Below are 13,270 nucleotides of genomic sequence, written 5' to 3'. Positions count from 1 at the left end.
TTTATTGATATCGTTCATCATCTCTCTGACATGTCTGTTGAACAATCACACTCTTGCCTGATGTACAGTGTCTTCAACACATTTACAGATCATGCTAGATGATAGCTCTAAGATATATTTCTTGGAGGCATCTGAAACAATAAAGCGAATTAGGAAGCTAGATTTAACAAGGGATATACATGATGTGTCACATAAAATGTGCCAAAACCCGTGCACAGGTTAACCAGACTTCCCACATATGCTGTTACTTGAGGTCCAAAGATAATTGTTTTGTTTGTTAGCAGCAAGATCAATTAACGATGACAACTGGGGCTACAGCAAGGGTGTCAGTAAGGTATTACCTGAACAGGGTGTAAACAATGCACGTTGAGTTATAATATCCGCGATTATTTACATTCTGTGCATATTTCTTCCACACTCTGGGAAAATATGCATGACTCAAGCTGAGTTATTATGAATTAATAACCAAAAAAGGAAGATCTGTATCTTTAGAGCACTGGTGCCCTGTAGCAGGGCCGCTGAAGCATCACACATGATATCTTCAACCTGATGTTAAGTGATGATACAGGTTAACCAACAGGGTAAGAACACGAGATTACAGATGGAGGATAAGGCAATAGGTAACAATAGGGCAATAATCGCACTGAGCGGATAAAGTTATAGGAACCCACACGCTAGGAAGAATACAAAGGAAAAGGTGCATAAAACATGGCATTATATGAACACAACTAACCTTCAATTCACGAAATCCAACAGCTTTCGGTGTTCCAAGGTACACACACAGCAACAGGTCCAGACACCACTAGTAAGGCATGAAATACAGTCACAGCACTGCGGGGCACCAAAACCACCAAAACTACGACGAAAGACGCTTCCCGAACGAGAGCTCTCTGGACACGCGTCCGAACGCTTCTAAGATTTCCCTTCCAAATGAGCTGGAGGCATTCCAAGCGTTCCAAGCTCCGAGGGCGCGCCGCCTGTAACGGCTCTCCTCGCGCTACATCAAGAAAGCAGAAAGTCGCGCGTACGGGCGACCAGCGCCATTAGAAAGAGGACGTTTTCCCCGTGAAAATAAGTCTTCAATCACATTTCTACGCCAACAAACAACCGATATCGAAAAAAAATGCCCCCAGCCCCATGTATAACGAGCCGCTGTTGCCATGTTGTCCTCACTCGACAATGGAGAGAGATAGAAAGATCCCGCAAGGTTCTAGCCGTTCGGTGTTTGGAGTGCACGAATCCATTAATAGGTGATTCAGATCTCCCGCAGGATTCAAACCTAAAAACAGGGACGAATGTTGCAGAAGGAGAGTCAGCCTAAAGAATTTCGGGAATAACGCCATAACCTGTAGTAAATAGATGGGGGGTGCGAATTGAAAAGTTGTAGAGCAAAGAACGGAGAACGCGCATCCAAAATTTCCAGTAAATTGGACGTTAGATAAGCGAGATTACGGCACTAAAGGAACGGCACCCACGGAAGCGTCTTCGAGCGGCGTCAGCCAGACTTGCTGGCGCCGGCGCCATGACCCTCCAACTCCAAAGCCCAAACCTGGGGAACGGAAAGTCGCGCGCTTACGGGATTAAAGCGGTTAGTAAGAGCACGTCAAGAGCTTCAAAACTATGTCAAACACGACTCTGTAGGTGCAATGGAAACGTTTTAGGAAAAAACGGCCGGCAGTCCCATGTATTGGGAGGAATGTAAACACAGAAACCGGTAGCTCGAGAACCAGAAGACTCACAGCTGTAGTAAATTTTGCCACGTTCACCGAGTTGAGGCGAGTACACTCCAGAAAGATGAAAACTGTCCGACACGGGCTTCCTTCCGAAAAAGGACCCCAAAGTTGAGAAAAACAGAGTTACGAAGGCGTCTCTGCCCACAACCCCCGAACCGTTAAAGGCCGACCCATGGTTCCATTTGACCGATCGCAGAGCGACTCAAGTCCTACTAGGACGGAAATTCTGGCGTCGACCTCACTAGCGGGGCGGATGTTACGGAGCTCCGAATTATCGGAAGTGCAGAGAGAGGCCTGGAATTTCCAAGTATCTCGACTACTTTTAGGATTTCCTGCCAGCCGTGAGCGTGCACGTGAAGGGGAAGGATTGGGGAATCCGTCACAACAAACCGCGTCCTGATAGAACAGGTTTAGTCCTAGATATTAGACCGAGAAGCCCATCGACACCGCAATGTCGCTCGATGGGGTTCACCCGCCACCTCGACCGGTTGCGCACGGCTGTCGAAGTCCGTGCTTAAATAGCACTCAAAGGAATGCACGCATCATTGTATGCTTGATGTTTCGTCGACTAGTAATGGACATACTCTATGCATGTTCCATAAATGAATGCAACCAGTCCATTCAGTTGTTTTCAACCTAAAAAATATATCATGGCAAACGTGATTGAATATGACTAGTTCGTTCTGGGCCCCAGTTTTGAGGCCCAGTTTGTTCAAATAACGTTTGTTGCTGCGTTAATATATCACTTCCATATCTCAAAATAATTCCCCACGTCCTCCCCACATGAAACCAAACAGGTCACGTAAGATCTCCCATAGCTCCTTTTTGATGCCTTGTAGGATCCTACAAGTCTCCTCGTAGCCGGATATAGGCAATGTAGTGTCCTACAACTCTCCTATATTGCCGCATATGGGACAAGTAGGACACCACAACTCTCATATATAGCCTAATATGAGACATGTAGGATCGTATGACTCACCTATATGTGAATGAATATAGCACATGAAGGATCCCACAACTTTCCCACATGATACAAAATAGGACATAAAGGATCCTACATAAATTTGTATAGGATAAATAGGACCGCATACAACCTATTTGGCTTTTTTCAACAGGGTTCTACTGAGTTCCCGTTCTCACTCACCTGTTTACATATATGTGTTTCATGAAAAGTGTGTCAGCATGCGCACATATATGGAATATCCGCTCTCCCGAAATGGAAAACATTTCGTGAGATGTGACGGCGTGCAAGTTTTCTTTACTTCTTTAAAAGATACAAGCTAGAGAGTTCAGTGCATCGTATGCTATCGTTTTTATGTACAAAAGGGATATCGTCAGTGATACTGCGCCAGCGGAAAAGATGAGAGCTTCGCCTACTGAGAAGAACCAACACGCTGCCCGTTACGTCCGCAAGGCAGATAGCATGCATCAACTGTCTAATTAACTGTCTAGCTAACTGTCATCTCTATTTCCACAAGTAGCGGCGACGAAAAAAAACGAATAAGGCAGGGGAGCAAAGGGAACATTCATAGGAGAATCGTCGTCAGCTCTACTCTGACCCGAGTTTTTATTCACTGAAGCAGTGCAGAGTGCTACGGATTACCTGTGCGGGTTCACAAACCAGTTTCCAGGTGTGTGCCAATGAAACAACGACAGCGATCCTTATCAGTTTCTATTGGCATGTCTCGGGTACACGCATCAAAAACCAGCAAACGCTGCATAGGCAGCGCGAGCTCACTTCCGCAATCGCCATAGTACAACAATGGACACCCCTGTTACCGCAAGTAGTAATGACTGGACACAGACTGCCGCCAACACACAATTTGGTCTAAACACGATTTAATTAGCAATTAGAGTTAAATGGGACCCCTCACATTAATCAGCACCCTACAAAGAGTCATCACATTAATTGGGGAGCATCTAACTCGTGTCCAGACCAGCTGTGTGTTAGAGGCAACCTGTGTCCGTAAAAAAAAAATAGAAATAGAGTGGAGAGAAACAATTTCTTCGAAAATCAACGATGCCGCGGCGAAGAAACCGCTCCGGAACACACGAGTGACCAGCGACCGCCATGTTGCTTGTTGACGGCTGGTAGTTGCAAGATCGACGACAATTGGCCACCTAGGTGCAAGGCATCGCACCAGATGGAGCCACCATCATAGCTCTATGCGAGACAGACAGAGAACAAGATACTAGCGGCAGGTAAAATTGCAACACTGCTCAACAAGTCTAGGCATGCCAGAGCGCGTGGGAAAGGTCAAACCGCTACTGCTAAACAGCACGGAGAAAACAGTACACATCTGGGAAAAGGCTTAGGGGCGACCGGTTAGGCCTAACTTCAGCGTCACCGCACAACGCTACGAAATTCAACAGGTAACACAAGACGACAACCACAAAATGCTAGGCTCACAACGCTAAATGTGCGTCAACAGGCTTGGTACACTACGGGTCACTGCTAAACAACTCTAAGCATGCGTGTGCTGGGAATAAGGCCTATCCGTTACAGCAAACATGTGAGAAAAGGCTTAACACAAGCGCGGTAACATCGGGCACGGCAAATCAGTCACCTTTTCCCCCGCGGCGACGGTGCGTCCGATCCCGACGACAGTCAAGGATCAACTGGCGCAACGCAGGGACGGCGGAGTGACTGACCGCACATTCTCACTTCACGAGAGCCAGCGCGCAAGTGAGTGGAGCGCCTCGTCGCGGCCGCTACGCATGCACGTGCTCCTAGCGCCCTCAGCGCTGGTGGCATCCAGTGGTCATCTCCTCGCGGGCGCTCCCCGTTTCGGTTTCGCTCACTTCTACTTCCACTGCGCGCACGCGCGCTACAAAAACGTACAATAAATCGCAATACGACTTTGTCTTACCCGTAGATGTGAAGCCCGTCGAATTGGACCCTCGGCTCGCACAGGCGCTCGACGCTTCGCTGGGATCACGCGAAGCAAGTTGTGCGGTGAAGCCTCCCGAATTGGGCGAACGCGGAGCCACCTCCATCTTATTGGAGCACGCCTCACCCGTCGCTTTTGGCGACGTCACTTTGAATTTGCAAACCATGGTCCTACGTAACACACTGAACAAGTATTTTCAGACGCACAAGCGGTCATAGTGAATCTAGTTCTGATCATCATTCAAATAGAAATACCAATAATAGAAATCCTTCACGGTGACTCCCCGACTGTGTGCCAGCATGCACACAAATGTTTGTGTGTACTAATTGGCTGTTCTTCTGAGAAACTCCCGAAAAACGTGAGATGCTACACCATGAAGGCATTGTTTTATTATTATTTAAAAAATTACGATGGTTTTGCGATTAACATCGTTAATTATTTCAAGTCTCGTCGCATCCTCTATTCTGAGCACAGTAAATTTTCTGAAAGTGAGAAGTTGTGATTCATTTTATTCGATCCCACAATGAGCGTTTCGGATGACGCGTGCCCATGAGCCAACCTGTTTCCAGGCACGTGGCACGACATCGATTCTCCACATTATCTCAGACGCAATCGCCCAAAACACAAACAGGCGACGCAGCGTTGATAACGCCAGATTGATTGGGCACTGTTTGGCACACCACAGCGAACACCCCTCCGACTGGAATGGAAATGTCGAAATGCTGCCTCCCTTTATTTCTGCTAAAGGCCGCCAGGGTGGCTCCCCTCTTGCTCCCCCGGTCGAAGCGGACTTCCAATTAACTCTGCTTCAAGCTGTACATCTGCCTCCCGGCTATTTTGCTACACCCCAAGCACTCCTGGATGCGATTAACCAGCGCGTAGGCGAACGCGGGCGCTTCAGCTTCGACGGAACCGAACAGAATTGTAAAATTCAGCTTTCCGAGGGCACCACCACCTTAAGACTTTCCGCGTACATGGCCATGCTTTTGTGCTTCGAATCGCGCACCGTGTTCACGGGGGAGGAGGATGCCACAAGCTCCGTCGAGGTACTACTGGAACCCCAGTTTCACAACATAATCATCTAGAAGGATATCGTGGAGCGGGAAAAGAACGATATTAGAGATGCTACCCTTTTATTACGAGAAAGACAAGAACGTCGTCGCCTACACGTCAGATAACATCCAGTATTTTAACCTGTCTCAATTCGAAATTCCCTCAGTGACGATTGTTCTCGCGGACGAAACGGGAAGACGTTTACCGCTGCGGTCCAAGGGTAGAACCAATTTAACGTTGAATTTCAAATATGTACCGTAATTCCCCCAAAATAATTCTCGTGTACACGGGACCCCTTTTCCAACGAGGGGGCGGTGTGTTGAGCAACATATCTAAGTTTATCGTTCCCATCTGGCAACAAATAAAGCGCTTGGCGCGGAATTTGGCCGACGGCGAAGGAATATCACGCGCAGTAAAAAAGACGGCCATAGCAACGGGGAGAGACGTGCTGTACTTCATGGAGGGCTCTGGAAACAACAAAGGAAAGAAAGGTCGCAAAAGACAACAAAGGGCGCCGACACACGACGCCCCTGCAGATATCTTTGGTTTGCCGTGAGGGTCACACATCCGCTGTGCGCTCCGGCCATCATGACGTCAACGAAAGACAAAAAACAGTCGCAACGATCGCCGCTGTGCTGACGAGTTATGTGATGATATTCGAGCGTGGAAGATACTTCGTACCAACTCTTTTATCCGGTCAATGGGGTAAATAATACAGTGATCGAATTTTCTATTCAAAATTTTCAAAGGGCACACTTGGATCTCTACGGCAGCTTCGTGTCTTTGACCGCGCACATTGTTCGCGAGGACGGGGAAGAAATGGACGAGAAAGATGTCATTTTCCCAATAAAGCATCTGTTGAGCGGCATGTTTAAGACGGTCACAGTTTATGCGAACAATAAGCTAGTCAGTTCCAACGAGTTGTATGCCTACAGGAGTATTTTGGACGTCGTGCTTCATTCCACACCCCTGGCTCAAGAGACCGTGCACGCGGCTGGACTCTTTGTCGAGGACGACGAGCATTGAGAAAACGATTACGACGTCTCGCCTCGCGGTCCGAAACAACGTTACAAAGCGACAAACCGACCTGTTTGAACAGCCGCGCCTGATGGTGCCTGCCGTCGAAATTCGCGTCGTTTTCCTGTTAAACAACGAGGAATTTCAACTCATATCGGCCCCCAACGACAAGAAAACGTACAATTATGAGGTGGACATTGAGGTGGACAAGAAATGACGTTACACTTGAACAAGGTGACGCTGGCACCTTTCCTGTTTTTCAAATACGAGCGGCAGCTTCAGACCACGCCAGCCGTCTTCGTGTTACGCGGATTGAAAACCAAAGCGCGGAGTTTGAGTGCCGGGAGCTTGGACACTCACTTTGAAAACGTCTATCCCGAAAGGGTGCCTTCCAAATTATGCGTCGACCTACTGGCCACGTCCAACTTTCTCGGCGACATCCAATCGAACCCCTACAAATTCCGCCATTACGACCTGTCTCATTCGATGCTCTCCGTGGACGGCCAGCAAGTGCGAGCCGAGTACGACTTTAAAGGTCAGCTATGCCGATATCCCAAATAGTCGGAACGGTTGTGATATTCTGAAAGCCCAAATCCAGCTCTCCCCAAAATGCACTTTCATTCTCCCAATTCGGTACAGTACCATGTAAAAAAAATAGATAATTCATTCCGAAACACAAGGGCGCAGCCATTTTATGACGTAGATGCACCCGAACGGGCATTCTGACGTGTAGGCGCCTTCGTACTTGTCAGTGGATTCCAGCTACGGCTTTTCGTGGCTTCACATATCTGTGCTTGAAGATGGCGGACAGCCGGGTTCCTCGATAAGTGAACAGTGCAGCAGCTGCAAACTCATTTGTGAACCAAGCTCTGTGCGATGTTGTCACTGGAATTCGTCGTTTGTGTTTTGTGAGCACGTACAATTTGTATCAAGTCGCGTCTGCATTATCCCGGCCCTTTACATCACTTGCCCATTATAGGGTCAATTATCTTAGGAAATTGACTGACGTTTCAACAGCCGTTTTAGCAAGAAAATGCCGATAGCGTTTTATTTTTGCATGAAAAAATCGTGCTAAGTGTTTGAGAAACTGCAAACTGCTATGGGAGAAGCTTTATGTACGATTTACCGTCGACGATGTTATGGAACGACGAGCGACGTAAAACGAAATACAAATCACATTTTAAACTTTTTGTAGGATTCTGTGCATTTTCCAGAAGCTTTGTTTGGATCACACACTTCCATGTCGTGCTGCGTCGTGTGGCACGCTACAAACTACTGCATTTCTTGTGTAACATCTGGATATTGTTTGTAATAAGCATGCACCGTAGCACAAAAACATGGGCATAGCATAGATCCTAGAAATCAAAATAAGTGGGTGCACCTTATCCCTCTGTAGAGTGCTGTTTCAACTCACAACTCAGCCCATGGGGTGTAAAAGTGTTAGAGCAAATTTATGTGACTTGCCGTCCTGGGTGACATCACTGGCCAGCCTCGGAATTAATACTGTATTCAGGAATTATTGCACAAATCACTTTGTATTTAATATTTATCATGTAGGACATGATAAGCAATATGTAAGTTGCAACCCTGTCTGCAGCATTATCGACTGCCTCTTGGCTTTACAGTTAGAGATACATTACCAAACCATTCGCAGAGGGCAGTCTTATAGGGCCCATGTAACTTACCTTCATGGAAGTTATGCGTTAGCATATCCACTGCACATGAAGCACAATTATATATGCTTGGACATCTATCATCTATCTAATCCTCTGAACCATATGCGTGGATGCATACGAAATTATTTTTATGCCCATGCTATACCTTCCTAGTCCTACATGTGGACATGAATAACAGTGAATATATGTGAAGTGGCAAAAAAGAATGCTAGGCTCTACCATCATTGTGCCCTTTCAACTTTTCCACATTTATGTCTGGTGAACAGTGAATATCTCACTCGAAAAGACGATATTTGTGTAATGTTGGGCAAGTAAATAAATCTCTTTATTTACATTTTCCATCAATCAACAATGTTGGGCCCTGCTACAAATATAAATGTCAACAAGGAAAGTACTTACAAATTATTCCTATGTATTCAAATGCAGATATGACAATTCTCTTTTTGTACCTCAGCACAGTACAGTTTCAAAATTAACACACTGCACAGCATCAGCAATCTTAAAATATCTCAGGAGGGGAATCACATAAGGTTCCATTAATAGGCTCTGCAATCAAAGTGCCAAAAGACGAAGTAGCAAGAAAAATCTGAATAATCGGTTGGCATTGTGATGTGTACTACTATGTACAGTGGAACATGTTGAATGAACATGTGAATGGAACATGTTACCTCACTGCATTGCCTCCATGTGAGCACTAGGACAGGGAGCTTTCCAGGTTGCTGTTTTCGTGTTTTTGGTTCCCCCCTTTTTTTGCAATAGCAAACATGGCCATAGTGAAACACAAGCAGCCAAGGACCGGATGAGACAGCTACAATGTGACTGCTAGCTCTCAAATGATATATTTATTAGCAGACTCTGGAATATACACATATATGTTGCTAAACAAATGACAATTTAACCAACAGAATAACAGACAAGAAAAAGGGGTTATATATCTTCCCCCTCTTCTTCACAGGCAGCCCTAGTATGATTCTGAGTGTGCCCGTGCGTCCCTTTTGAGATAATGTATCTCGGACAGAAGCAAATCCAACCACGGACTGCTTGCACATGCAACTGTCTTGGATTTCTCTAACCACTTGTTGTTTAAACGCAGCCTTGATCTCTGTGTTCTAGAAATTTAGGCAGCATCCAGAGTCCCTGCAATGTGTTGCCAAGTTTTCCGAGGGCATCAAAAGTCTGTCCTTGGCTGCCTGTGTTTCGCTATGGCTCTCAGATACAAACTACCCCATTTCAACACAGTAGGAAACACAGATTTGTAAATAGCATCTGTTGATTGCACTGTACATACCCCCATATAAAGGATCATGGTGGATACTACATCTAGTGCAATAATGTCAGGAACACAAGAAAGCTAGATTTGAAACCACTCTCATGTCGTAGTAGTAGTATTTGTGTGAAGCTACGCAATTCCTGTCCAGCAAATAATTTAAACCATACGTTTTACCTGCCAGCGTGATGATCCCCTGAAAAGCAATTCTCACTTGGCTGGAACTACCGGTCCTGAAACCTATCCCTGACATGTGTTGAATCAGGGAGGAAGACCAAGGGCAGCGGTGGAAAAGACAAACACACACGAGCTATGTTCTCACTGTGTAACAGCTGCTCTAGCTACTAAAATGAACATGTTCCAAATTAATATAACATGGCTTGACACAATACGCCGGCGAAAGCTAAGAAATAAAATTAGTAGTAAAATGTACAATATATAAACACTTGCCACAACATGACAGTTTCCTTCCTGCATTCATGTGCTGCCATTCATCCTACTTAAAGGAAGTACTGAACTATATGATATCATTACACGCTCGTGTGACAGAAGATTACATAGCACAAGATAAAAGTAGAGGGAAGATAATGTGCAGATTTCGATTCACGCATAATGGCCGCAGCAGTAATGCATGAAGGCCACTGCTAAGTTGTGTTGAGAAACACCACTTTCTGATTGCCATGTCTAAATGAAACGTACCTGACCTGATCCAAAGTAACTGTTCTGAGAACACACAAAGAGAAAAACAGAACACACACCGCAACATTAACAGATAGGCAAATGAGCTGTGGCGAGCTCCACCTTGGGACAAAGTCAACAAGTAATTCACGAAAAGTCAATGAGTGTCTGAAATATAACATCTCTGACTGGTAGCAGGACGGTCCACGTTCAATTCCTGGTGCTAGCACGGACTGGCTTTTTCATGAATTATTTGTTGAAGTTTCCATGTGCTTGAGAACATGACCCATTCATCAACCACTGTATCCTCTTGAGGTGATGAGGGTTTGTCATACCAAAGACATCCCTTTCTTGGATGTGTCCTTACGGTTGCTCACCACTGCAGAAAAAAAAAAAATTATTTAATGACAAGAAATGGATAGTCATGTTTACTTGATAATGATTGTGCGCAACAGAAAGAAGACTTTCGCACAGATCGCTGTACTTCTTCAGGTCTAACATCAAGTTACAAAATTCCAGAATATAAAGACATGTTGTAAGGCAGAAAGCAAGTAGAGCGAGGGTTGGTACAAATATACAAATAGCAACACAAACACAGTATAATAAAATAAAAGAGTGTATGACGCCATCAGTTTCAAACAGACAAGGGATGAGTTGTGTAGGACAATACATGAATGAACATGGTGGCCAGATAAGTATTTGGCACAAAAGGCGTTCACGGGCGAGACATTCAGGGAAGCAGGGCTACAGTGTCTTGTCAACTCATGCCTTGCCGGCTTGAAACTGATGGAGTTGTACCCCCTTTTATTTTGTATTATGTGTTTGTATATTTATTTTTATGTCTCTACCAACCCTCCCTCTCTACCTTACAACATGTTTTATATATTCTGGAATTTTGTAACTTCACGTTAGACATTAACAAGAGCAGCCTTCTGCACGAAAAGCTCGTCTCATTAAAATTTAGATGCTCTCAACAGTCTTCTTTCTGTTGTGAATCTGTATCGCAGGATACCTGCACAGTGCTGTTCTATGTACTGTGACTTTGCAGTAAGATTATGGACTTTGGATAAAAAGACTATACAAAGCACTGCTCAGGTATTTTTGCCTATCGAACAGCATGTATGCAGTATGCACACAGTATTTGTGCAGTGGACCCACTAAAAATGTAAAGAATGTAGAAAGAACCACTATTCAGTGTGAAGTTGTGACAAATAAATACTTCCCATTTTTCCTAGCTCTAGCTTAATGGACGCTGATGACAGTGAAAATTCTAAACAGTTATCAGCTTCTGCATGTCAGAAAGGACTGTATGCCCAACAGTAATCCAGCTAACAGTAACAAAAATGCACAAAAGACAAATTAACTGAACTAATGTAACATACCTTCTATACCAGACAGTGAAGCCTGTATCACCCCATCCACAGGAACCAGTGTCCAGACAGCAAAAGTGCTTGAACTGGGAGATAGCAGCTAGTCGGAATGGCGACCTTTGTTTTCCACCCTGAAAGCACAGGTTGTAACGTTGAGGGCAGATTTAAGAGTGGTGTAAAGATGCCTGCATGAGAGCGCCCACGAAAAATGGAACATAGGTGAATACTCAAATTATAACATCGCATTGTCATACCTGTTGGTGGCAGCTAGACTGCAACTAACGTGTCAGCAATTTCTCCATGCACCATATGCAAGCCAAATCCTTCTTCATTTCCACCTTCAGCATGCACCTGTGGTAATTCACAAGTTAGATTATGAATACTGTTGTGTTGTTAATCGTGGCTACATTAGAGTAAGTGCAGTAGGACAGCTGCACAATCGATTCATGAAGCTTGCTATTTTTATATCTGAACCTCGACTTACTTTTGTCTTGATCCTCCGTGGCACGTTCAAAATTTGTGTGTCTGGCATCTCATACTTTCATCAGAAGATTTCGTGCGGAGATTCCAAATTGCCTCAGGAGTCGCGCGTAGCCTATGATAACATTCGTGGACGAAATCCTTCGAGCGAAACTTAGCAGGCACCGCTGTCAGCCAAGAGCTTCGTACTGCTTGGTCTTTTGGCAGCTTATAGGAGGTAACACTTGAATGCTCCGATGAATTGTTCTAACAGCGTAGCACCGTCGCATTCTCGAGAGCTTCGCCGTGGCATATCACGCATCACACCGCTCCAGCCCGTAAAAGACAAGGTCAGAACAAGGAAGTGCACTTTCCAAACGACGCTGTGTCAAAAAAACATTCACATGCTTTGTTTCCGGCTTAGCAATAACATAACAGCTGTACGCTTATGTACGATTACCATAGTACGATGCACAGAGGACGAAACGAAAGAAGCCAAGCGGCCACTGCAAGAGTCCATGCCAAGACAAAGACAGATAAACCGAGAGCAGTGACGTCGGTGCGCCCATGCGCGGGGTTTGCCGACGGTCTGACGGGCGGGCGTGGGAACTAAAAAAATATTTTCTAAAAACTACGAATAGTTGGACCAATATATTTTGCACACATATTCAGTGTTCGCTAATGAACACACAGCGCGAGTACTGCTCAGTTCTGCGGCACCTCAAGATCGGCATATCTGACCTTCATGTACGACCTCGTCCAAATTCCCTACTTTAATTTTTTGCAAGAACTGGGTGAAAAACATTTCAACTACAGCTACGACCGGTTCCTTTTCTTCAACTTGGACGTGGACAAGTGTTCTCCTTCACATTTGAACGAGTGGCGAAAAGGAAACGTTCGCCTGCAATTACGCTTCGCTAAAGTCCTTCCACACGCGGTTACCGTCCTCTTGATTTCCGAGTGTCCCAAGCACATGTGCATCGACAAGGACCATACGGTCACCTTCGCATAGAAAAGATTACGAGAGCGACATCTTGGAACTCGTGTCCCTGAACCCCCTCACTTCCTCCATGCTGAGAGGCATTTGCGCTTCCAACGAAGCCTTCGTTCTACGCAAGCCCGGCTA

This window comes from Ornithodoros turicata, unplaced genomic scaffold, assembly GCF_037126465.1.
Source record: "Ornithodoros turicata isolate Travis unplaced genomic scaffold, ASM3712646v1 ctg00001027.1, whole genome shotgun sequence".
Taxonomy (NCBI): domain Eukaryota; kingdom Metazoa; phylum Arthropoda; class Arachnida; order Ixodida; family Argasidae; genus Ornithodoros; species Ornithodoros turicata.
Note: the sequence above shows the minus strand (reverse complement) of the source record.